Below are 27,854 nucleotides of genomic sequence, written 5' to 3'. Positions count from 1 at the left end.
ATCTGCACACATTCAACTCAGTGACTCCCTCAAACTCTTGATCCAGTTGAGGCCAAGGGAGAGTTTCGTCAGCACGACAGCATGGTGACGGTGATGATGAAGTTACCAGCGCAGGGCTTTGCCTAAGCACTACGACAATATGACCGAGGTGTAAAACTGTGGAGGGGGGCACCACACACGGCTAAAGATCAACTTGTGTGTCTATGGGGTGCCCCCTCCCCCGTATATAAAGGAGGGGAGGAGGAGGCCGGCCGGCCCTAGGGGCGCGCCCAAGGAGGGGAGTCCTACTAGGATTCCACCAAGAGGGAGAGAGGGGGAAGGAAGGAGAGGGAGAGAGGGAGAAGGAAAGGGGGGCGCCGACCCCCTTCCCTTGTCCAATTCGGACTGCAAGGGGGGGGCTGCCCTGGCTCCCCTCCTCTCTCTCCAATAAGGCCCATGGTGGCCCATTAGTTCCCCCGGGGTTTCCGGTAACCCCTCCGGCACTCCGGTTTTACCCGAAACTATCCGGAACACTTCCCATGTCCGAATAACATGGTCCAATATATCAATCTTTATGTCTCGACCATTTCGAGACTCCTCGTCATGTCCGTGATCTCATCCATGACTCCGAAAAACCTTCAGTACATCAAATCACATAACTCATAATACAAATCGTCATCGAACGTTAAACGTGCGGACCCTACGGGTTCGAGAACTATGTAGACATGATCGAGACTCATCTCCGGTCAATAACCAATAGCGGAACCTGGATGCTCATATTGGCTCCTACATATTCTACGAAGATCTTTATCAGTCAAACCGCATAACAACATACGTTGTTCCCTTTGTCATCGGTATGTTACTTGCCCAAGATTCGATCGTCGGTATCACCATACCTAGTTCAATCTCGTTACTGGCAAGTCTCTTTACTCGTTCCGTAATGCATCATCCCGCAACTAACTCATTAGTCACATTGCTTGCAAGGCTTATAGTGATGTGCATTACCGAGAGGGCCCAGAGATACCTCTCCGACAATCGGAGTGACAAATCCTAATCTTGATCTATGCGAACTCAACAAACGCCATCGGAGACACCTGTAGAGCATCTTTATAATCACCCAGTTACGTTGTGACGTTTGATAGCACACTAAGTGTTCCTACAATATTCGGGAGTTGCATAGTCTCATAGTCATAGGAACATGTATAAGTCATGAAGAAAGCAATAGCAATAAACTAAATGATCATAGTGCTAAGCTAACGGATGGGTCTTGTCAATCACATCATTCTTTAATGATGTGACCCCGTTCATCAAATGACAACACATGTCTATGGGTAGGAAACTTAACCATCTTTGATTAACGAGCTAGTCTAGTAGAGGCATACTAGGGATACTCTGTTTGTCTATGTATTCACACATGTACTAAGTTTCCGGTTAATACAATTCTAGCATGAACAATAACCATTTATCATGATACAAGGAAATATAAGTAACAACTTTATTATTGCCTCTAGGGCATATTTTCTTCAGTGTCCCACTTGCACTAGAGTCAATAATCTAGATTACACAGTAATGATTCTAACACCCATGGAGTCTTGGTGCTGATCATGTCTTGCTCGTGAGAGAGGCTTAGTCAACGGGTCTGCAACATTCAGATCCATATGTATCTTGCATATCTCTATGTCTCCCTCCTTGACTTCATCGCGGATGGAATTGAAGCGTCTCTTGATGTGCTTGGTTCTCTTGTGAAATCTGGATTCCTTTGCCAAGGAAATTGCACCAGTATTGTCACAAAAGATTTTCATTGGACCTGATGCACTAGGTATTACACCTAGATCAGATATGAACTCCTTCATCCAGACTCCTTCATTTGCTCCTTCTAAAGCAACTATGTACTCTGCTTCACACGTAGATCCCGCCACGACGCTCTGCTTAGAACTGTACCAACTGACAGCTCCACCATTCAATAAAAATACGTATTCGGGTTGTGACTAAGAGTCATCCGGATCAGTGTCGAAGCTTGCATCGACGTAACCGTTTATGACGAGCTCTTTGTCACCTCCATAAATGAGAAACATATCCATAGTCCTTTTTGGGTATTTCAGGATGTTCTTGACTTCTGTCTAGTGATCCACTCCTGGATTACTTAGGTACCTCCCTGCTAAACTAATAGCAAGGCACACATCAGGTCTGGTACACAACATTGCATACATGATATAACCTATGGCTGAAGCATAGGGAATGACTTTCATTTTCTCTCTATCTTCTCCAGCGGTCGGGCATTGAGTGTGACTCAACTGCACACCTTGTAACACAGGCAAGAACCCTTTCTTTGCTTGATCCATTTTGAACTTCTTCAAAACTTTATCAAGGTATGTGCTTTGTGAAAGTCCAATTAAGCATCTTGATCTATCTCTATAGATCTTGATGCCCAATATATAAGCAGCTACCAAGGTCTTTCATTGAAAAATTCTTATTCAAGTTTCCTTTTATGCTGTTCAGAAATCCAGTATCATTTCCGATCAACAATATGTCATCCACATATAACATCAGAAATGCTACAGAGCTCTCACTCACTTTGTTGTAAATACAGGCTTCTGCAAAATTCTGTATAAAAACATATGCTTTGATCACACTATCAAAGCGTATATTCCAACTCCGAGATGCTTGCACCAATCCATAAATGGATCGCTGGAGCTTGCACACTTTGTTAGCACCTTTTGGATCGACAAAACCTTCCGGTCGCATCATATACAACTCTTCTTTAATATATCCATTAAGGAATGCAATTTTGACATCCATTTGCCAAATTTCATAATCATAAAATGCGGCAATTGCTAACATGATTCGGACAAACTTAAGCATCTCTACAGGTGAGAAGGTCTCATCGTAGTCAACTCCTTGAACTTGTCGAAAACCTTTTGCGACAAGTCGAGCTTTGTAGACAGTAACATTACCATCAGCGTCAGTCTTCTTCTCGAATATCCATTTATTCTCTATGGCTTGCCGATCTTCAGGCAAGTCAACCAAATTCCACACTTTGTTCTCATACATGGATCCCATCTCAGATTTCATGGCCTCAAGCCATTTTGCGGAATCTGGGCTCATCATCGCTTCCTCATAGTTCGTAGGTTCATCATGGTCAAGTAACATGACCTCCAGAACAAGATTACCGTACCATTCTAGTGCGGATCTTGCTCTGGTTGACCTACGAGGTTCGGTAGTAACTTGATCAGAAGTTTCATGATCATTATCATTAGCTTCCTCACTAATTGGTGTAGGAATAACTGGAACTGATTTCTGTGATGAACTACTTTCCAATAAGGGAGAAGCTACAGTTACCTCATCAAGTTCTACTTTCCTCCCACTCACTTCTTTCAAGAGAAACTCCTTCTCTAGAAAGGATCCATTCTTAGCAACTAATATCTTGCCTTCGGATCTGTGATAGAAGGTGTACCCAACAGGTTTCCTTTGGGTATCCTATGAAGACACATTTCTCCAATTTGGGTTCGAGCTTATCAGGTTGAAGCTTTTTCACATAAGCATCACAACCTGAAACTTTAAGAAATGACAATTTGGGTTTCTTGCCAAACCACAGTTCATATGGTGTCGTCTCAACGGATTTTGATGGTGCCCTATTTAACGTGAATGCAACCGTCTCTAAAGCATAACTCCAAAACGATAGCGGTAAATCAGTAAGAGACATCATAGATCGCACCATATCTAATAAAGTGCGGTTACGACATTCGGACACACCATTACGTTGTGGTGTTCCAGGTGGCGTGAGTTGCGAAACTATTCTGCATTGTTTCAAATGAAGACCAAACTCGTAACTCAAATATTCACCGCCATGATCAGATCATAGAAACTTAATTTTCTTGTTACAATGATTTTCCGATTCACTCTGAAATTCTTTGAACTTTTGAAATGTTTCAGACTTATGTTTCATCAAGTAGATATACCATATCTACTCAAATCATATGTGAAGATCAGAAAATAATGATACCCGCCGCGAGCATCAACACTCATCAGACCGCATACATTAGTATGTATTATTTCCAATAAGTCTGTTGCTCGCTCCATTGTGCCGGAGGACAGAGTCTTAGTCATCTTGCCCATGAGGCATGGTTCACAAGCATCAATTGATTCATAATCAAGTGACTCCAAAAGCCCATCAACATTGAGTTTCTTCATGCACTTTACACCAATATGACCTAAATGGCAGTGCCACAAATAAGTTGCAGTATCATTATTAAAGTTACGACTTCAATACTATGAATATGTGTATCACTACTATCGAGATTTAATAAAAATAGACCACTCATCAAGGGTGCATGACCATAAAAGATATTATTCATATAAATAGAACAACCATTATTCTCCGATTTAAATGAATAACCGTCTCGCATCAAACAAGATCCCGATATAATGTTCATGCTTAACGCTGGAATCGAATAACAATTATTCAGGTCTAAAACTAATCCCGAAGGTAGATGTAGAGGTAGCGTGCCGACCGCGATCACATCGACTTTGGAACCATTTCCCATGAGCATCATCACCTCACCCTTAACCAATCTTCGCTTAATCCGTAGCCCCTATTTCGAGTTGCAAATATGAGCAACAGAGCCAATATCATATACCCAGGTGCTACTGCGAGCATTAGTAAGGTACACATCAATAACATGTATATCAAATATACCTTTCACTTTGCCATCCTTCTTATCCACCAAATACTTGGGGTAGTTCCGCTTCCAGTGACCAGTCCCTTTGTAGTAGAAGCACTCAGTCTCATGCTTAGGTTCAGACTTGGACTTCTTCACTTGAGCAACAACTTGCTTGCCGTTCTTCTTGAAATCCCCCTTCTTCCCTTTGCCCTTCTTCTTGAAACTAGTGATCTTGTTGACCATCAACACTTGATGCTCCTTCTTGATTTCTACCTCCGTAGCTTTTAGCATTGGGAAGAGCTCGGGCATTGTCTTATCCATCCCTTGCATATTATAGTTCATCACAAAGCTTTTGTAGCTTGGTGGAAGTGATTGAAGAACTTTTTCAATGACACTATCATCAGGAAGATTAACTCCCAATTGAGTCAAGTGGTTGTGGTACCCAAACATTCTGAGTATATGTTCATTGACAGAACTATTCTCCTCCATCTTACAGCTATAGAACTTATTCGAGACTTCATATCTCTCAATTCGGGCATTTGCTTGAAATATTAACTTCAACTCCTAGAACATCTCATGTACTCCATGACGTTCAAAATGTCTTTGAAGTCCTGATTCTAAGCCGTAAAGCATGGCACACTGAACTATCGAGTAGTCATCAGCTTTGCTCTGCCAGACGTTCATAACATCTGGTGTTGCTCCTGCAGCGGGCTTTGCACCTACCGGTGCTTCCAGGACGTAATTCTTCTGTGCAGTAATGAGGATAATCCTCAAGTTACGGACCCAGTCCGTGTAGTTGCTACCATCATATTTCAAGTTAACTTTCTCTAGGAACGCATTAAAATTCAACGGAACAGTAGCACGGGCCATTTATCTACAACAACATAGACATGCAAAATACTATCAGATACTAAGTTCATGATAAATTAAAGTTCAATTAATCATATTACTTAAGAACTCCCACTTAGATAGACATCCCTCTAATCATCTAAGTGATCACGTGATTCATACCAACTAAACTATGTCCGATCATCACGTGAGATGGAGTAGTTTTCAATGGTGAACATCACTATGTTGATCATATCTACTATATGATTCACGCTCGACCTTTCAGTCTCAGTGTTCCGAGGCCATATCTGCATATGCTAGGCTCGTCTAGTTTAACCCGAGTATTCTGCGTGTGCAAAAATAGCTTGCACCTGTTGTATGTGAACGTAGAGCTTATCACACCTGATCATCACGTGGTGTCTCGGCACGACGAACTGTAGCAACGGTGCATACTCAGGGAGAACACTTATACCTTGAAATTTAGTGAGAGATTATCTTATAATGCTACCGTCGTACTAAGCAAAATAAGATGCATAAAGGATAAACATCACATGCAATTAATATAAGTGATATGATATGGCCATCATCATCTTGTGCCTTTGATCTCCATCTCCAAAGCACCGTCATGATCACCATCGTCACCGGCTTGACACCTTGATCTCCATCATAGCATCATTGTCGTCTCGCCAGTTATTGCTTCTACGACTATCACTACTGCTTAGTGTTAAAGTAAAGCAATTACATGGCGATTGCATTTCATACAATAAAGCGACAACCATATGGCTCCTGCCAGTTGCCGATAACTGTTACAAAACATGATCATCTCATACAACAATTTATATATCATCATGTCTTGACCATATCACATCACAGCAAGCCTTGCAAAAACAAGTTAAACGTCCTCTACTTTGTTGTTGCAAGTTTTACGTGGCTGCTACGGGCTTCTAGCAAGAAGCGTTCTTACCTACGCATCAAAACCACAATGATTTTTCGTTAAGTGTGTTGTTTTAACCTTCAACAAGGACAAGGCATAGTCAAACTCGATTCAACTAAAGCTGGAGAAACGGACACGCACTAGCCACCTGTGTGCGAAGCACGGCGGTAGAACCAGTCTCATGAACGCGTTCATACAATATCAATCTGGGCCACTTCATCCAACAATACCGCCGAATCAAAGTATGGCATGTTGGTAAGCATTATGAGTATTATCGCCCACAACTCTTTGTGTTCTACTCGTGCATATAACATCTACGCATAGACCTGGCTCGGATGCCACTGTTGGGGAACGTAGTATTTCAAAAAATTTCCTACGATCACGTAAGATCTATCTAGGAGAAGCATAGCAACGAGCGGGGAGAGTGTGTCCAGATACCCTCATAGACTGAAAGCGGAAGCGTCTAGTAGTGCGGTTGATGTAGTCGAACATCTTCGTGATCCAACCGATCAAGTACCAAACACATGGCACCTCCGCGATCTACACATGTTCAGCTCGGTGACGTCCCTTGAACTCTTGATCCAGTTGAGGCCGAGGGAGAGTTTCGTCAGCACGACGGCGTGGTGATGGTGATGATGAAGTTACCGGCGTAGGGCTTCACCTAAGCACTACGACAATATGACCGAGGTGTAAAACTATGGAGGGGGCACCGCACACTGCTAAAGATCAACTTGTCTGTCTATGGGGTACCCCCTCCCCTGTATATAAAGGAGGGGAGGAGGCGGCCGGCCGGCCCTAGGGGGCGCGCCCAAGGAGGGGAGTCCTACTAGGACTCCATGTCCTAGTAGGATTCCACCAAGAGGGAGAGAGGGGGAAGGAAGGAGAGGGAGAGAGGGAGAAGGAAAGGGGGGCGCCGCCCCCTTCCCTTGTCCAATTCAAACTGCAAGGGGGGGGCTGCCCTGGCTCCCCTCCTCTCTCTCCAATAAGGCCCATGGTGGCCCATTAGTTCCCCCGGGTTTTCGGTAACCCCTCCGGCACTTCGGTTTTACCCAAAACTACCCGGAACACTTCCGGTGTCCGAATAACATGGTCCAATATATTAATCTTTATGTCTCGACCATTTCGAGACTCCTCATCATGTCTGTGATCTCATCTGTGACTCTGAACAACCTTCAGTACATCAAATCACATAACTCATAATACAAATCGTCATCTAATGTTAAGCGTGTGGACCCTACGGGTTCGAGAACTATGTAGACATGACCGAGACACATCCTGGATGCTCATATTGGCTCCTACATATTCTACAAAGATCTTTATTGGTCAAACCGCATAATAACATATGTCATTCCCTTTGTCATCGGTATGTTACTTTCCCGAGATTCGACCGTTGGTATCACCATACCTAATTCAATCTCGTTAGCGGCAAGTCTCTTTACTCATTCCGTAATGCATCATCCCGCAACTAACTCATTAGTCACATTGCTTGCAAGGCTTATAGTGATGTGCATTACTGAGAGGGCCTAGAGATACCTCTCCGATAATCGGAGTGACAAATCCTAATCTCGATCTATGCCAACTCCACAAACACCATCGGAGACACCTTTAGAGCATCTTTATAATCACCCAGTTACGTTGTGATGTTTGATAGCACACTAAGTGTTCCTCCTGTATTTGGGAGTTGCATAATCTCATAGTCATAGGAACATGTATAAGTCATGAAGAAAGCAATAGCAATAAATTAAACGATCATAGTGCTAAGCTAACGGATGGGTCTTGTCCATCACATCATTCTCTAATGATGTGATCCCATTGATCAAATGACAACACATATCTATGGTTAGGAAACTTAACCATCTTTGATTAACGAGCTAGTCTAGTAGAGGCATAATAGGGACACTCTGTTTGTCTATGTATTCACACATGTAGTAAGTTTCCGGTTAATACAATTCTAGCATGAATAATAAACATTTATCATGATATAAGGAAATATAAATAACAACTTTGTTATTGCCTCTAGGGCATATTTCCTTCAGGCACCCCAAAGGCACATTAATTATTCTCTTAGCCATGTGCGGTGCCCCCCTCCATAGTTTACTCCTCTGGTCATAGCGTCGTAGTGCTTAGGCGAAGCCCTATGCGGATCACATCACCATCACCGTCACCATGCTGTCGTGCTGACGGAGCTATCCCTCGACCCTTTGCTGGATCAAGAGTTCGAGGTACGTCATCGATCTGAACATGTGCTAAACACGGAGGTGCCGTACGTTCGGTACTTGGATCAGTTGGATCGTGAAGACGTTCGACTACATCAACCGCGTTAACCTAACACTTCCGCTTTCGGTCTACGAGGGTACGTGGACTCACTCTCTTCCCCTCTTGTTTCTATGCATCTCCTCGATAGATCTTGCGTGATCGTAGGAATTTTTTTGAAATTGCATGCTATGTTCCCCAACAGTGGCATCAGAGCCAGGTCTATGCGTAGATGATATGCATGAGTAGAACACAAAGAGTTGTGGGCGATAATAGTCATACTGCTTACCACCAACGTCTTACTTTGATTCGACGGTATTGTTGGATGAAGTGGCCTGGACCAACATTACATGACCACGTTCATGAGGCTGGTTCTACCGACGTGCTTTGCACACAGGTGGCTGGCGGGTGTCTGTTTCTCCAACTTTAGTTGAATCGAGTTTGACTACGGCCGGTCCTTGTTGAAGGTTAAAATAGGACACTTGACAAAAAATCGTTGTGGTTTTGATGTGTAGGTAAGAAAGGTTCTTGCTAGATGCCTGTAGCAGCCATGTAAAACTTGCAACAACAAAGTAGAGGACGTCTAACTTGTTTTTGCATGGCATGTTGTGATGTGATATGGTCAAGACGTGATGAGATATAAATTGTTGTATGAGATGATCATGCCTTACGGTTGTCGCTTTATTATATGAAATGCAATCGCCATGTAATTGCTTTACTTTATCACTAAGAGGTAGAGTAGTTGTAGAAGCAATAGTTGGCGAGACGACAACGATGCTACGATGGAGATCAAGGTGTCAAGCTGGTGACTATGGAGATCATGACGATGCTTTGGAGATGGAGATCAAAGGCACAAGATGATGATGGCCATATCATGTCAATATTTTGATTGCATGTGATGTTTATCTTTTATGCATCTTATTTTGCTTAGTACGGCGGTAGCATTATAAGATGATCCCTCACTAAATTTCAAGGTATAAGTGTTCTTCCTGAGTATGCACCGTTGCTACAGTTCGTCGTGCCGAGATACCACGTGATGATCGGGTGTGATAAGCTCTACGTTCACATACAATGGGTGCAAGCCAGTTTTGCACATGCAGAATACTCGGGGTTAAACTTGACGAGCCTAGGATATGCAGATATGGCCTAGGAACACTGAGACCGAAAGGTCAAACATGAATCATGTAGTCGATATGATCAACATAGAGATGTTCACCATTGAAAACTACTCCATCTCACGTGATGATTGGACATGGTTTAGTTGATATGGATCACGTGATCATTGAGATGACTAGAGGGATGTCTATCTAAGTGGGAGTTCTTAAGTAATATGATTAATTGAACTTTAATTTATCATGAACTTAGTCCTGATAGTTTTTGCATATCTATGTTGTTGTAGGTCAATGGCCCGTGCTACCGTTCCCTTGGATTTTAATGCGTTCCTAGAGAAAGCTAAGTTGAAAGATGATGGTAGCAACTACATGGTCTGGGTCCGTAACTTGAGGATTATCCTCATTGCTGCACAAAAGAATTACGTCCTGGAAGCACCGCTAGGTGCAAGACCCACTGTAGGAGCAACTCCGGACGTTATGAACATGTGGCAGACTAAAGCTGATGACTACTCGGTAGTTCAGTGTGCCATGCTTTACGGCTTAGAATCAGGACTTCAAAGACATTTTGAATTTCATGGAGCATATGAGATGTTCTAGGAGTTGAAGTTAATATTTCAAGCAAATGCCCGAGTTGAGAGATATGAAGTCTCCAACAAGTTCTACAGCTGCAAAATGGAGGAGAATAGTTCTGTGAGTGAACACATAGTCAGAATGTCTGGGTACCATAACCACTTGACTTAGCTAGGAGTTAATCTTCCTGATGATAGTGTCATTGATAGAGTTCTTCAATCACTGCCACCAAGCTATAAAGGCTTTGCGATGAACTATAATATGCAAGGGATGGAAAAGACAATTCCCGAGATCTTCGCAATGCTAAAGGCTGCGGAGGTAGAAATCAAGAAGGAGCATCAAGTGTTGATGGTTAACAAGACCACTAGTTTCAAGAAAAAGGGCAAAGGGAAGAAGGGGAACTTCAAGAAGAATAGCAAGCAAGTTGCTTCTCAAGGGAAGAAGCCCAAGTCTGGACCTAAGCCTGAAACTAAGTGCTTCTACTGCAAAGGGACTGATCACTGGAAGCGGAGCTGCCCCAAGTATTTGGTGGATAAGAAGGATGACAAAGTGAAAGATATATTTGATATACATGTTATTGATGTGTACCTTACTAATGCTCGTAGTAGCGCCTGTGTATTTGATACTGGTTCTATTGCTCATATTTGCAACTCAAAATAGGGGCTACGGATTAAACAAAGATTGGCTAAGGACGAGGTGACTATGCGCGTCGGAAATGGTTCCAAGGTTGATGTGATCACCGTCGGCTCGCTACCTCTACATCTACCGTCAGGATTAGTTTTAGACCTGAATAATTGTTATTTGGTGCCAGCATTGAGCATGAACATTATATCTGGATCTTATTTGATGCGAGACGATTATTCATTTAAATCAGAGAATAACCGTTGTTCTATTTATATGAGTAATATCTTTTATGGTCATGCACCCTTGATGAATGGTCTATTTTTGTTGAATCTCGATTGTAGTGATACACATATTCATAATATTGAAGCTAAAAGATGCAAAGTTAATAATGATAGCGCAACTTATTTGTGGCACTGCCGTTTAGATCATATTGGTGTAAAGCGCATGAAGAAACTCCATGCTGATGGACTTTTGGAATCACTTGATTATGAATCAATTGATGCTTGCGAACCATGCCTCATGGGCAATAGGACTAAGACTCCGTTCTCCACAACAATAGAGCGAACCACTGACTTATTGGAAATAATACATACTGATGTATGCGGTCCGATGAGTGTTGAGGCTCATAGCGGGTATCGTTATTTTCTGACCTTCACAAATGATTTCAGCAGATATGGGTATATATACTTAATAAAACATAAGTCTGAAACATTTGAAAAGTTCAAAGAATTTCAGAGTGAAGTGGAAAATCATCGTAACAAGAAAATAAAGTTTCTATGATCTGATCGTGGAGGTGAATATTTGAGTTATGAGTTTGGTCTTCATTTGAAACAATGTGGACTAGTTTCGCAACTCATGCCACTTGGAACACCACAGTATAATGGTGTGTCCAAACATCTTAACAATACTTTATTAGATATGGTACGAACTATGATGTCTCTTACCGATTTACCGCTATCATTTTGGGGTTATGCTTTAGAGACGGCTGCATTCACGTTAAATAGGGCACCATCTAAATCCGTTGAGACGACACCATATGAACTATGGTTTAGCAAGAAACCTAAGCTGTCATTTCTTCAAGTTTGGAGCTGCGATGCTTATGTGAAAATGCTTCAACTTGATAAGCTCGCCAAATCGGAGAAATGTGTCTTCATAGGATACCCAAAGGAAACTATTGGGTACACCTTCTATCACAGATCCGAAGGCAATATATTCGTTGCTAATAATTGATCCTTTATAGAGAAGGAGTTTCTCTCAAACGAAGTGAGTGGGAGGAAAGTATAACTTGATGAGGTAACTGTACCTTCTCCCAAATTGGAAAGTAGTTCATCACAGAAATGAGTTCCAGTGATTCCTACACCAATAAGTGAGGAAGCTAATGATGATGATCATGAAACTTTAGATCAAGTGACTACCGAACCTCATAGGTCAACCAGAGTACGGTCCGCATGAGAGTGGTACGGTAATCCTGTTCTGTAGGTTATGTTACTTGACCATGACGAACCTATGAACTATGAGGAAGTGATGATGAGCCCAGATTCCGCGAAATGACTTGAGGCCATGAAATCTGAGATGGGATCCATGTATGAGAACAAAGTGTGGACTTTGGTTGACTTACCCGATGATCGGCAAGCCATAGAGAATAAATGGACCTTCAAGAAGAAGACTGACGCTGACGGTAATGTTACTATCTACAAAGCTCGGCTTGTTGCAAAAGGTTTTCGACAAGTTCAAGGAGTTGACTACGATGAGACCTTCTCACCCGTAGCGATGCTTAAGTCTGTCCGAATCATGTTAGCAATTGCTGCATTTTATGATTATGAAATTTGGCAAATGGATGTCAAAACTGCATTCCATAATGGATTTCTTAAAGAAGAGTTGTATATGATGCAACTAGGAGGTTTTGTCGATCCTAAAGGTGCTAACAAAGTGTGCAAGCTCCAGTGATCCATTTATGGACTGGTGCAAGCCTCCCGGAGTTGGAATATACGCTTTGATAGTGTGATCAAAGCATATGGTTTTATGCAGACTTTTGGAGATGCCCAATATGTGGATGACATATTGTTGATTGGAAATAATACAGAATTTCTGGATAGCATAAAAGGATACCCGAATTAGAATTTTTCAATTAAAGACCTTGGTGAAGCTGCTTATATATTGGGCATCAAGATCTATAGAGATAGATCAAGACGCTTAATTGGACTTTCACAAAGCACACACCTTGATAAAGTTTTGAAGAAGTTCAAACTGGATCGGTCAAAAAAGGGTTCTTGCCTGTGTTACAAGGTGTGAAGTTGAGTCAGACTCAATGCCCGACCACTGGAGAAGATAGAGAGAAAATGAAAGTCATTCCCTATGCCTCAGGCATAGGTTCTATCATGTATGCAATGGTGTGTACCAGACCTAATGTGTGCCTTGCTATAAGTTTAGCATGGAGGTTGTCGGTGTCAAAACCGGCGGATCTCGGGTAGGGTGTCCCGAACTGTGCGTCTAAGGCGGATGGTAACAGGAGGCAGGGGACACGATGTTTACCCAGGTTCGGGCCCTCTTGATGGAGGTAAAACCCTACGTCCGGCTTGATTGTTTCTTGATGATATGAGTATTACAAGAGTTGATCTACCACGAGACCAGAGAGGCTAAACCCTAGAAGCTAGCCTATGGTATGATTGTATGTTGTCCTACGAACTAAAACCCTCCAGTTTATATAGACACCGGTGGGGGCTAGTGAGGGAGTCCTGGATTAGGGGTGTTCGGGTAGCCGAACTATACCTTCAGCCGGACTCCAGGGCTATGAAGATACAAGATTGAAGACTTCGTCCCGTGTCCGGATAGGACTTTCCTTGGCGTGGAAGGCAAGCTTGGCGATGTGGATATTCAAGATCTCCTACCATTGTAACCGACTTTGTGTAACCCTAACCCTCTCCGGTGTCTATATAAACCGGAGGGGTTTAGTCCGTAGAACAACTTCATCATACAACAATCATACCATAGGCTAGCTTCTAGGGTTTAGCCTCCTTGATCTCGTGGTAGATCTACTCTTGTACTACCCATATCATCAATATTAATCAAGCAGGACGTAGGGTTTTACCTCCATCAAGAGGGCCCGAACCTGGGTAAAACATCGTGTTCCTTGCCTCCTGTTACCATCCGGCCTAGACGCATAGTTCGGGACCCCCTACCCGAGATCCGCCGGTTTTGACACCGACATTGGTGCTTTCATTGAGAGTTCCTCTGTGTCGTCGCCTTTAGGCCCGATGGCTCCTTCGATCATCAACAATGATGCAGTCCAGGGTGAGACTTTTCTCCCCGGACAGATCTTCGTCTTCGGCGGCTTCGCACTGCGGGCCAAGTCGCTTGGCCACCTTGAGCAGATCAAAAGCTATGCCCCTGGCCATCAGGTCAAGTTTGGAAGCCTAAACTACACGGCTGACATCCGCAGGGACTTGATCTTCGACGGATTCGAGCCACAGCCAAGCGCGCCGCACTGTCTCGATGGGCATGATATAGCTCTGCCGCCAAACAGCGCTTTGGAGGCCGCACACGCATCGGTTCCGACCATTGATTCGGAGCCTACTACGTCGATCGAGGATCAGCGGTTGGACGCTGCCTCAGGGGCTGCGGTCTCAGAGGCGATCGAGCCGAACTCCAGCCCCGCACTCCGCATGGCCCGTGACTCTGTGGAGCCGGATTCCTTTCCGAACTCCGAGCCCCCCGCGCCCCTGCCAATCAAATCCGATTGGGCGCCGATAATGGAGTTCACTGCCGTAGACATCTTTCAGCACTTGTCCTTCGGCGACATCCTGAATTCGCTAAAGTCTCTCTCTTTATCAGGAGAGCCCTGGCCAGACTACGGTCAGCAAGGATGGGATTCGGATGATGAAGAAATTCAAAACCCACCCACCACCCACTTCGTAGCCATTGTCGACGACTTAACCGACATGCTCGACTTCGACTCCGAAGACATCGACGGTATGGACGACGATGCAGGAGACAACCAAGAACCAACGCCTATAGGGCATTGGACAGCCACCTCATCTCACGATGTGTACATGGTGGATACCCCTAAAGGAAGCAACAACGAGGAAAACGGGGATGGAAAGAGGGATCGATCTCTCGAAAAACAATCAAAGCGTTGGCATAAACACCGACCGAAGCCTCGCCTCGATAAATCCCCAGTGATAGAGCAGGATGAGCCGGTAGACGACGAGCATGCCTTAGAGCAGCCGTCCCAACAGGACAACCCGGATAGAGAAACTGAACATCCCTCCCCCGGCGAAAATGGCATTCCGGACGACCCTACGCCGGACAAGCCCATGAAGCAGAAGAACCTCCACAAACGGCTCATTGCAACCGCACGCAGCCTGAAAAAGCAGAAGCGGAAGCTAAAAACTGCGGAAGATGCACTCAGGATCAGATGGAGTAAAGTAATCAATACCGCAGACAAATACGGCGACAGTCGCCGCACTAAAAGCTATCCGAAGAGAAAGCTACTGCCTGAATTTGACGAGGAGGCCTTAGAGTCCTCGCATTCCAAAAGTAAGAAAGCCACACGGTTGGATAGACGACCCCATGGCCAGCATAAAGTGGCAAGCAGTGTCGCACTTAAGTCGGCATGCGACCCACTTAAGGATTCGCATCATGGCCCAGCTAGGTCCATTTACGGGCCAAGAAAGCAAGCTCTCGTAAGCAATGCAATAAAGCCATTATCATAATCCGGCACACCCAAATACAGGGGTGCCGCACACCCCTATGTTTCACCGATGAGGTCCTGGATTATGAATTTCCAGCGGGATTCAAACCCGTAAACATAGAGGCATATGATGGAACAACAGACCCTGGAGTCTGGATCGAGGATTATATCCTCCACATACATATGGCTAGAGGAGATGACCTCCACACCATAAAATACTTACCCCTCAAGCTTAAAGGGCCAGCCCGGCATTGGCTCAAAAGCCTTCCTGAAAACACAATCGGAAGTTGGGAAGAGCTCGAGGACGCTTTCCGAGCAAATTTTCAAGGGACTTACGTCCGCCCTCCGGATGCAGACGATCTTAGTCACATAACTCAATAGCCTGGAGAGTCAGCTCGGCAATTCTAGAACAGATTTCTTACTAAAAAGAATCAGATAGTCGACTGTCCGGACGCTGAAGCCTTAGCGGCTTTTAGGCATAATGTCCGAGATGAATGGCTCGCCAGACACCTCGGCCAAGAAAAGCCAAGAACAATGGCCGTACAAACAAGCCTCATGACCCACTTTTGCGCAGGAGAGGACAGCTGGTTGGCAAGATGCAGCACCAGTGACCCAAGTACATCCGAAACTAGGGATGGAAACGGAAAATCGTGACGCAATAAGGACCGTCGCCGGACTAAGGAAAATAGTCCGAAGAGCACGACAGTCAATGCCGGATTCAAAAGCTCACGATAGAATCAGAAAAAGCCGCCCTCCAAGACAACAGGGACGACCTATCCAACCTAAACAAAATATTGGATAGGATATGTCAAATACACAGCACTCCCGAAAAGCCTGCTAACCATACCCATAGAGAATGTTGGGTTTTCAAACAATCCGGCAGACTCAACGCCGAACACAAGGGGCTCGACACACCAAGCGAAGACGAGGACGAACCCCAAAAGCAGAGTACCAGGAAACAAAAGAATTTCCCACAAGAAGTAAAAACAGTAAACTTACTCCACATAACAAAACATGCGGCGCCCATAAAGGTACGCGCCCCACGGCCTATCCCAAAGGAATCCCGCCACTGGTTGTCAAAACCAATCATCTTCGATCATCTTGATTATTCTAGAAGTGTCAGGAACCCAGGATGGACTGCCCTGGTACTCGATCCAATAATTGGCGGACTCCAGTTTTCAAATGTCCTTATGGACGGTGGCAGCGGACTCAACCTGATATATCAGGACTCAATCCGCCACATGGGGATCGACCCAAAAAGAATTCGCCACAGCAAAACCTCCTTTCAAGGAGTAACGCCAGGTCTGGACACCCATTGCATGGGTTTTCTCCGGCTCGAGGTTATTTTCGGCCCTGCCGATAACTTCCGTCGCGAAAAGCTGACTTTCCACATCGTCCCATTCTCAAGTCGCTATCAAGCACTACTGGGACGTGAAGCTTTCGCCCGCTTTAACGCAATACCGCATTATGCATCTCTTACGCTTAAGATGCCCGGTCCACGCGGCATCATCTCCTTAAAGGGGAAGCAGTGAGAACACCTCCCCCAAACGGAGGATTGTGCGGCCACTTTAGCAGCCCCATAATACAATGGCTTCACCAGCCAGAACATCAGAACAGGTCATTAAGACCACGGACACGGATAGACGAGTCCGGCACAAAAGTATCGTTGATAAAGGCTTAGTGGACATATACCCTTGCACTAGGGGCTTCACACGTATAAAATAAGAGACAATAAAGCTCAATTTTTCATATTTTACTTTACACTTTGTTTATTTCATATAACTTTTGTTCGGCACGCCCCTTTTTCAACTTAGTTGCTCTCTTTTTACAGATGAACGTTGTGCTGCGCCCGTCCAGGATACGGCACAACGGAGACACAGGCGCAGACGTGCAATAGGGACCCGTTCCAAGGATTCTTTTCAGATTAAGACCCTGCGTAAACCTTTTTTTACTGTCTCTTGTTGATACACATCCCCTGATTCTGTGACCAAGGAGGAGGCTGGCGTCTTGGCATGTGGCCACGTTAGAATTCTTGCGTGTACCTGGACACTAGGGGCTTATACCTCAAAGCGTTACCTCGCCCGCTCTCATAAAGACCGAATACCTTAGGGAGTGTTCGGCGTCACGAGTTTGGCCTTATATGCATCAGCTCCGAGTCATGATTTTGGTCAAATGTTGGGTTGCCTGGCTCCTGTGTTTGGCCGCCTTACGTTCCGCTCTATCGGCTAAGGCGACACCAGGAGAACTACTGCGATTGTGCCCTGGTTCGGCCAGGCGAGCACCTCAGTAGAGAAAGCCGAAAACCGACTGTCATGATATGGCGTGAGACTGATCAACCACTCGATGACTCTCCGGAATCTGTAGGATTCCTCCGCATTAACGAAGGGCCGTTTCCCGGCCAGGCACATACGCGCCCTGAATTCCCGCGAGCGCAGTCGCCACCAGGGGCTACCTAAATAGTCCCATTGTCAAGCTCCTATGGCTAAGTGAAAGTGTTAAAGCATTATAGTCCGGTTGCCTAGCTCGCTGCGCTATCACCTCCTTTGTAGGACCAAGACATTGGATTAAGTGTGAAAATGCGCCTTCTGCGAGCAGCCCCGCACTATGTGCGTGGGGGCTGAAGCCAACGACTGCAATCTTTCAGATTTTGTACATATATCTTAAAATGGCCGCACAGGAGGTGTTCCAAATACTTGAAGGCACAAGTATAAAAGGCTACTACAATTCATCAAATTATTGCTTTATAATTACATATGCTATCAGAACATAGCATCCTTCGAGCACTGCGTCTCTATTACACGAGCGCCTTCAAGTACTTCCTGAAAATACTGCTCGGAGGGTACTCGGCTTTTGTCTGAATCTCGGGATGCAACAACGGTGGTCTACATATCTGCCCAGTATGTATTGACACGGGCAAGAGCCATCTGTGCGCCCTCTATGCATGCTGACCTCTTCATCGCATTGATACGTGGCACCGCGTCAAGGAATTGCTGCACCAAGCTGAAATAACTCTTCGGCTCTGATCTCCCCGGCCACAGATGACCCATGACGTACTTCATGGCGAGTCCGGACAATCTATTTAGTTCGGCCCATTGAGCCAGACGATCGTCCACTGCCAGTGGACACTCTGGATTCTGGAACTGCGACCAGAAAAGCCTTTCCACTCTGCGATCTTCTTGATCTCGAAAGTATTCGGTCGCATCAGCAGCACTCGCTGCCAAATCCAGATAAGTGTCCTCCGCACTCCACATCCGGTCCAACGGAGCAAACTTCGGATCGCAAAACTTCCTCCGCAGCATAAAGGGCTTTCCAGCCGCAATTTGTCCGGCCTGACGCAGCTCCTCCTTCGCAGCTCTCATCGCAGAGCAAGCGTCCTTGGCATCAGCAACGGCCTTCTCTAAGTCCGTCTGTCTCGCCCGGTCTTCTTTCTCAAGAAGCTTGCAACGGTCAGCAACACTTTTTAACTTCACAGCCATCATGGCCATCTCCTTCTTGCTTCGGCAGTGAGCAGCCTGTTCGGCTCTCAACTCTTCAAGGGCCTTCTCGGTAGCCGCATCACTTTTCCTGGCTTGTTCCTTAGCTCGGGCAAGTTCCGCCCGAAGACTCTCCACGGCAGCCGCACCATCTGCGTCAAGCACACACATTGTAAGATACTGGCATAAAGATCCTCTTACCAGATGCCGCCCGAGGAATTGCATACCTTGAGACTCATCAAGCCGCTCGTTGATGAGCGCAATGTCGGCATCTGCCACATCAAGTTGCCGCTTTAGTTCGGCAAAATCATCAGTTTGGCTCGATTCCGGACACTTTGCTACCTGTATACAAAGGCGACATTTTAGACCTGGGATTATGATCCTCTGCGCGCCGTCAATTTTGACAACGCACAGAGTCTCAAGGGCTACTATCTACACAGGGCGCATCTTGTTTATGCGCAACTGACAAAGAAGTACATTATCAAACGTACCTCAAAACCCGTCAGCAAACTTCTGACGGCCTCATGCAATCCGCTTTCCGCGAATGAAATCCTTCCAATCACCGTACCCATCAATGCACGGTGCTCCTCTGAGATATAAGCTCGCCCCAGCAGAATCATCAGCTCCTCCGACCGCGCATCGGACGGTGCCGGACTCGTCCTATGACCTCCATTGAAGGCCGGACGCGGAGAACCTTGGTAGGACATATGGCTACCTTCCACCCCTGCCGGATTCGGAGAAACCCTCCGCGATGACACCTCAAGGTCGCCCGCCTCGCCAGGCGGTACGGCAGGGGGAGGCGTTCCACTCTCCATCATCTCTGGAAGAAGATCCCCCGAAGACGAGCTCTGCTGAGAAGGGCTGAGGTCCGAGCTACAAAGTAAAATTTCAGTTAATCTTCTCAGATGAAAAGCAAGGATTTCTCTCATCCCTCTAAAGGAAAATATTTCTCTACTTACGGCTCGCTGGAGGACTGATCCCTTTGAGGGCGTAGTTCGGCCGAGGATTTCCCCGGCGTCGGACCCTCTGACGAGGACTTTTCCCCCCGCTTTGAGGCCATGGTCTCCGGGTCGTCAGAGGAGGCCCTCTTCTTCCCCTTAGGAGAAGAATTGTCGGTTCTTCCCTTCGGAGCACCCTCCTTCGAGGAGGCCATAGTTTCCTTGTCCTCCCCCTCACTTCCCTCCAAAGGCACGATCTTCAACATCCTGACTAGCACGGGATCCGGCCTGGTCTCAGGAAGGGGAGCCGGACACCTGATCAACTTTGCCTTCGCTATCCACTCCTGTTTTAAAGGACAGCTCTTTTAGGGGCGAATTTATGACAATTTTACGGATAGCGAGTCCAGGCACAAGGTTACTTACTTGAGTATCCGAGCAATTGCAGCTTAAACCTGCATCCTCGGTCAAATCCGGACACATTGCTTGTGATCCGAAGAACATTTTATACATCTCCACGGGCGTTGCGCCCATAAAATGCTGGAGAGCTCGTGGTCCCTCCGGATTAAACTCCCACAGACGAAGGGAGCGACGTTTGCCGGGCAGTGTTCGGCGAATCAGCATGACCTGTGTCACCTTGACCAGGTTGAGGTCTCTTTCTAAGAGATCCCTAATGTGGCCCTGAACAAGGGCACGTCTTTGGATAACCCGCAATCTAATCCTTTATTGACCCACGACGCTAGCCGTGGTGGGGGACCCGAGTGAAAGGCAGGAGGCGCCACCCACTTGGCGCTCCTGGGAGCGGTGATATAGAACCACTCTCATTGCCACAAGCCGAGCTCCTCTTGAAAGGAGCCCTCGGGCCATGGAGCATCAGCATTCTTACTTATGACTACGCCTCCGCACTCTGCGTGCCGTCCCTCGATCATCTTCGGCTCCACTCCAAAAGTCTTGAGCCATAATCCGAAGTGAGGAGTAACACGGAGGAATGCTTCGCACACAATGATGAATGAGGAAATGTGGAGGATGGACTTCGGAGCTAAGTCATGAAATTCCAGCCCATAATAGAACATCAACCCCCTCACTAAGGGATCCATCGGGAAGCCTAACCCCCGAAGGAAGTGAGACTTGAACACTACGCTCTCACCGGGCTGGGGACTGGGAATGGCCTGCCTTTGAGAGGGCAACCTATGCAAAATTTCGGCGGTCAAGAACTTAGCCTCTCTCAACTTTAGCACGTCCTCCTTCGTGACGGAGGAGGGCATCCATCGGCCTTGAAGGTCGGAACCGAACATTGTCGAAGGTCCGAAGCGCCTGGAATCTGGAGCCTAGGGTGTTGGAACTCGAGGCGACGGGCGAACTTGTTTTGAGATTGGAGAAAAGGAGTAAGGACTTGGTCTCTTTATAAGAGGTTGAATACCAGGAGCCCTCCCCGTGACCGTTTGGGACTCGCCTTTAATCGAGAAGACATGCTAACGGGAACGATTGGGTTACCCACACCCGTATTGATGAGAATCCCGTAAATAAAGAGGACACGATCTCTGCTTTGACAAGAAGTGCCAAGGAAACCGCCTCGCAAAACACGCGGAGATGGAAAAGTGAAAACGATTCGAATAAAGGCTTGGCCGTAGTGTGATGTCACGCTGCGGAATACGTTAGCAGATTAGATTTTTGTTAATATTATTCTCTCTGTGGCAATACGTGGAAACTTATTTTGCAGAGCCGGACACTACTCTTGGTGTTTACAAACTTTTATGAAGAATTTGGAGGAGGAACCCGCCTCACAATGCCGAAGACAATCTACGCGTCAGACTCGTCGTCATTGAAGCCTGGTTCAGGGGCTACTGAGGGAGTCCTGGATTAGGGGGTGTTCGGGTAGCCGGACTATACCTTCAGCCGGACTCCAGGACTATGAAGATACAAGATTGAAGACTTCGTCCCGTGTCCAGATGGGACTTTCCTTGGCGTGGAAGGCAAGCTTGGCGATGCGGATATTCAAGATCTCCTACCATTGTAACCAACTTTGTGTAACCCTAACCCTCTCCGGTGTCTATATAAACCGGAGGGGTTTAGTCCGTAGAACAACTTCATCATACAACAATCATACCATAGGCTAGATTCTAGGGTTTAGCCTCCTTGATCTCGTGGTAGATCTACTCTTGTACTACCCATATCATCAATATTAATCAAGCAGGACGTAGGGTTTTACCTCCATCAAGAGGGCCCGAACCTGGGTAAAACATCGTGTTCCTTGCCTCCTGTTACCATCCGGCCTAGACACATAGTTTGGGACCCCCTACCCGAGATCCGCCGGTTTTGACACCGACAGCTAGGGTTACACAAGGTCGGTTACAAAGGAGGAGATATACATATCCGTATTGCCTAGCTTTCCTTCCACGCCAAGTAGAGTCCCATCCGGACACGGGACGAAGTCTTCAATCTTGTATCTTCATAGTCCAACAGTCCGGCCAAAGGATATAGTCCGGCTGTCCGGAGACCCCTAATCCAGGACTCCCTCAGTAGCCCTTGAACCATGCTTCAATAACGATGAGTCCGGCGCGCAGTGTTGTCTTCGGCATTGCAAGGCGGGTTCCTCCTCCGAATACACCACAAAAGAGTTTGAATACAAGGATAGTGTTTGACCCTGCAAAATAAGTCCCACATACCACCATAGAGAGAATAATATTTCCACAATAACGTTTTAACAGCATGACATCACGCCACGGTCCGGTCATTGTTTGAACCGTTTTTCTTTAACCAGCCCCGCACATAATGCGAGGCGGTTTTCCTTGACACGTCTTGTCAAAGCAGAGATCGTGTTCCCCTTATCACGGGATTCTCATCAATACAAATGTGGGTAACCCAACCGTGCCTGTTGGTATGACTCCTAGATCTTAGGTAAGTCTCAAACTGCCACGAGGAGGACGCCTGATATTCACCCTCTTTATAAAGGGGACAAGGCTCTTTCCCTCCCGCGCTCAATCGAATCCTGCCCCCGCCTCGAGTTCTAACACCCAAATCTCAGGTCAGGTGCTTCGGACCTTCACTCATGTCCGGATCCAACCTTCAAGGTCGGTGGATGCCTTCCTCCGTCACGGAGGAGGACATCAAGAAGTTGAGGGAGGACAGATATCTGACCGCCGAAATTTCGCATAGGCTGCCCGCTCGAGGGCAGGTTGTCCCTACTCCCTAACCCAACGAGAGCATTGTGTTCGTCTCCCACTTCCTCCGAGGATTAGGCCTCGCTCTGGATCCCTTCGTTAGGGGTCTTATGTTCTATTACGGGCTGGATTTTCACGATCTGGCCCCGGATTCTCTTCTTCACATCTCGTCATTTATTGTCGTATGTGAGGCCTTCCTCTGCATCACCCCTCACTTCGGCCTGTGGCTCAAGACCTTTGATGTGAAGCCGAAGATGGTCGAGGGGCAGTACGTAGCGTGCAGAGGTGCTTTAATAAGCAAAATTGTTGACGCTCCATGGCCAAAGGGTTCCTTTCCAGAGGTGTCTGGATTGTGGCAGCGGGAGTGGTTTTACGTCATAGCTCCCCAAAGTGCCAAATGGGTAGCTGTCCCCACCTTCCGCTTGGGCCCCCCACCACAACTGATGTCATGGATCAGTAGGGGGCTGAGCTGGGGTCCAACCAAGGACGTGCCAATACTGCAGAGTCATATCCGAGATCTCTTTGAGGGAGATTTTAGTCTGGTTATGGTAATGCAAGTTATGCTGGTTCGTCGAGTCCCGCCTTGCAAACGCCGGCCCCTCCGCATGTGGGAATTCAACCCGGAAGGACCGTGCACTATTCAGCATTTCCTCGGCATGACGCACGAGGAGATGTACAAATCGTTCTTCGGACCCCAAATAGATTGTACGGACACCACCGAGGATGTGGGCCTGAGCTGCAACTGCCCCGCTGCCCAAGTAAGTAATCCCATGGCCGAACACACTGTCCTTTTATTTATCATGACATCATTCTGAAGAATCGCTCTTTGAACAGGACTGGATAACAAAGGCGAAGATGATCCGGTGTTCGGCCCCCCTTCCTGAGGGCTTGGACAATCCGGTGCTGGAAAAGATGCTCGAGCCAGCACCTTGTCTAATGCCCTCAAAGGAAGATGAAGGGGGGAATAAAGAGGGTGAAAGCGGGCCTCCTTCGCTACCTATTCCAACCGAGGGAATGAGTGCCTCCGCGAGGGAGGATAACCCAGGGGAAGAATCTGACATTCTCTCTCCCCAGGGAAGGAAGAGGACTACCTCTGAAGATCCGGAAACTAAGGTTTCCAAACGGGAGAAGAAATCTCTGCCAGAGGGTCCTGCCTCGGAGGGTATTCTTACCGCATAATGTCCGCGCGGGGATGAGCCCTCTAGCGGGCTGTAAGTAATCCAAAAGTACTTAATAGTGAAGATATCCTACCTTACTTCCGAAGACAATAACCGATGCTTATAAATTGTAGTCCGGATCACAGCCCTTCTCAACAGAGTTCATCTTCGGGGGATCTTTTTCCGGAGATGATGGAGAGTGAAACGCCTCCCCCGGACTCCCCAGCTCAAGAAGCGGGCGACCTTGAAGTGTCGTCGCGAAGGGTATCTCTGGATCCACTAGGGCCAGAGGATAACCCTTTGGCTGCCCGGAATCCCCAGTATCCAGCTCCTAAGGAGAGCGACAACAAGGTCCATACAGTGTGCGGTCGGACGCGCTGAAGGATCTTCTGGGGCAAGCTGCCGTCTCGGAAGCGCATCATATGCTAATGGGTACGGTAATTGAAAGGATTTCATCCGCTGAAAGCGGTTTGCACGAAGCTTTTATGAGTCTGCTGAAAGGCTTCGAGGTATGTGAAATAATGTATGCCTTTAACAGTACCGCATACGTTGGGTATGCCCATGCAGATAGTAGCCCCTGAGACTCTGGTTGTCGTCGAGAACGGCGGCAAACAGAGGGTCATAGTCCCAGGTAATAACCAGACCGCCTTTATGTGCAGGTGGTTGAAGCTCTGGTTGCTAGCCGGACTGATGGGTTTGCCGAACTAAAGCGGCAACTGGATGCGGCAGATGCCGACATCGTGCTTGTCAACAAGCGGCTTGATGAGGCACAGGGTGAGTGTTTTTTCTGGTGATCGTCAAATAATAAGAGCAGCATGATGCCAGTATCTTTAATATGTTGTGACTGCAGATGGAGCTACCATCGTGGAGACCCTTCGGGCGGAGCTTGCCTGAGCCAAGGAGCAAGAAAGGAGTAGCAATGCGGCCGCTTTAAAGGTGACCGAAGAGTTAAGGGCCGAACAGGCCGCACATTGCGAGAGCAAGGAAAAAATAGCCAAGATGGATGTAGAGTTAAAAGATGCTGCTGACCGTTACCAGCTTCTTGAAGAAGAGAACCGGGCGAAGGCGACGGACCTGGAGAAGGCCCGGGTGGCTGCCAAGGAAGCCCGCTCCAAAATTAGAGCGACGAAGGAGGAGCTGAATCAAGCTGCAGATATCGTGTCTGGGAAGCCCTTCTTGTTGCGGACTAAGTTCGGAGATGCGAAGTATGCTCCTCTGGACCGGCTATGGAGTTCTGCGAACGCGTACATGGATTTGGCTGCAAGTGCCACTGATGCGGCCGAGTACTTCAAGGATCAGAAAGGTCCCGAAGTGGAAAAGCTGTTCTGGTCACAGCTTCAGGCTCCAGTCCATCCGCTGCTGTTGAATGAGCGGTTGGCCGGGTGGGCTGAGCTCCATAGGTTGTCCGGACTTGCCATGAGGTCCATTGTGGATCACCTGTGGTCGGGAGGGCCAAGGTCGAATAGCTACTTTAGCTTAGTGCAACAATTCCTTGGTGCTGTGCCACGCATCGATGCTGTAAAGAGATCGGCATTCATAGAAGGTGCGCGGATGGCCCTTGCCCGTGTCAAAACATACTGGGCGGAGATGGAGGCCACCACTGTTGCGGCACAGGGTTCGACCATAGGCCGAGCGGCTTCCGAGCACTACTTTGAATAAGTCCTTGAAAGCGCTCATTCGATAGAGGCTCAGTGCTTGAAGAATATTACTTTCCAGTGACATGTAGTCCCATTGTACAAACAATGTTTTACTGAATTAATCAAGGCTGTATTTATACTTTTGCCCGAAAGTACTATGATGCCTCCTGTGCGGCCGTTAATGTATATATGTATATGACCTGAAAATTTGCAGTCGTCGACTTCCGCCCCCACGCATATAATGCGGGGGTGTTCGCAAAAGATGCATATCCACACTTGATCCAACGTCTTGGTCCGTTAAGGAGGTGATAGCGTAGCGAACGAGGCAATCGGACTATATTGCTTTAACACTTTCACTTAGCCATAGGAGTTTGACAGTGGGGCTACTATATAGCCCCTGGTACTTCTGCGCTCGTCCGAATAGGGGGCGCGTACGTACATGACCGGGAAATGGCCCTTCGTTAATGCGGAGGAATCCCGAAGATTCCGATCAGTCATCGAGTGGTTGACCAGTCTCTCGCTATATCATGACAGTCAGTTTTCGGGTTTCTCTACCGAGGTGCTCATCCGGATGAACCGGGGCACAATCGCAGTAGTTCTCCCAGTGCTACCTTAGCCGATATAACGGAACGCAAGGTACCAAAACGTGGGAGCCGGGCAAACCCAACATTTGACCAAAGACATGATTAGGAGCTGATGCATATAGGGCCAAACTCGCGACGCCGAACACTCCCTAAGGTGTTTGGTCTTTATAACATATACCGGGCTAAACAATGCCCTTTATAAGAAACCCCATGTGTCCAGGTACGTGCAAAATACTGGCGTGGTCACATGCCAATAACACCGGCATCCTTCTCGGTTGTGTGGAGTATCCGGAGGATGTGAGCAACAAGAGACAGTAAAAAAGGTTTACGCAGGGTCTTAATCTAAAAAGAAACCTTTTTGGGCGGGTCCTTGCTGCACGTCTGTGCCTGTGTCTCCGTTGTGCCGTGTCCTAGACGGGTGTAGCACGATTGTCATCTGAAAAAGGAAAGAACTTAGGTGAAAGTTGCCGTGCCAAAAAGAAGAATGAATTATCAAAATTCCAGAGAAGCCTAGTTGAGCCGGGCTGGCCCTGATTACACGCGGGAAGCCCCTAGTATCATTTTATGAGGGTTAGAAAACCAATCTCATGCATGTATGATGGAACACCGGACTCGTCTAACCGTGTACGTGGTCTTGACGACCTGCCATTTTTTTTCTGGTTGGTGAGGCCATCTAGTGTGCGGCTGTTAGAGCCGCCGCGTCCTCTTCCGTACGTAAAGAACGGTTGGTATTTCCGCTAACTGTGATGACGCCTCGTGGACCGGGCATCTTCAGCTTGAGAAAAGCATAATGCGGTATTGCGTTAAAACGAGCGAAAGCCGCCCTTCCGAGTAGTGCTTGAAAATCACTTCGGAATGGAGCGATGTGAAAAGTTAGCGTTTCACTTCACAAGTTATCGGGAGAACCGAATACCACCTCTAGTAGTAGAGAGCCTGTGCAGTGAGCCTCTTGGCCTGGTATTACTCCCTTGAAGGTAGTATTACTGTGGCTTATTTGTGTCGGGTCTATCCCCATTTTGCGGACTGTGTCCTGGTATATCAGATTTAGATCACTGCCGCCGTCCATGAGGACCCTTGTGAAATGGTACCCATTTATTATTGGGTCTAACACCAAGGCCGTCAATCCTTCGCGCTGGATATGTGTATCGTGATCCCTACGATCAAAAGTGATCGGGCAGGCCAACCAGGGGTTGGACCTAGGGGTGACGAGCTCTATGGCACGTGTGCATCGGAGTGTGTGATTGCTTCTCCTCTTT

The sequence above is a fragment of the Triticum urartu genome, chromosome 7A, assembly GCF_056163025.1.
Source record: "Triticum urartu cultivar PI428250 chromosome 7A, HENAU_Tu73, whole genome shotgun sequence".
Lineage (NCBI taxonomy): Eukaryota > Viridiplantae > Streptophyta > Magnoliopsida > Poales > Poaceae > Triticum > Triticum urartu.
The sequence above is the reverse complement of the archived record's forward strand: the minus strand, read 5'-3'. Positions refer to the sequence as shown.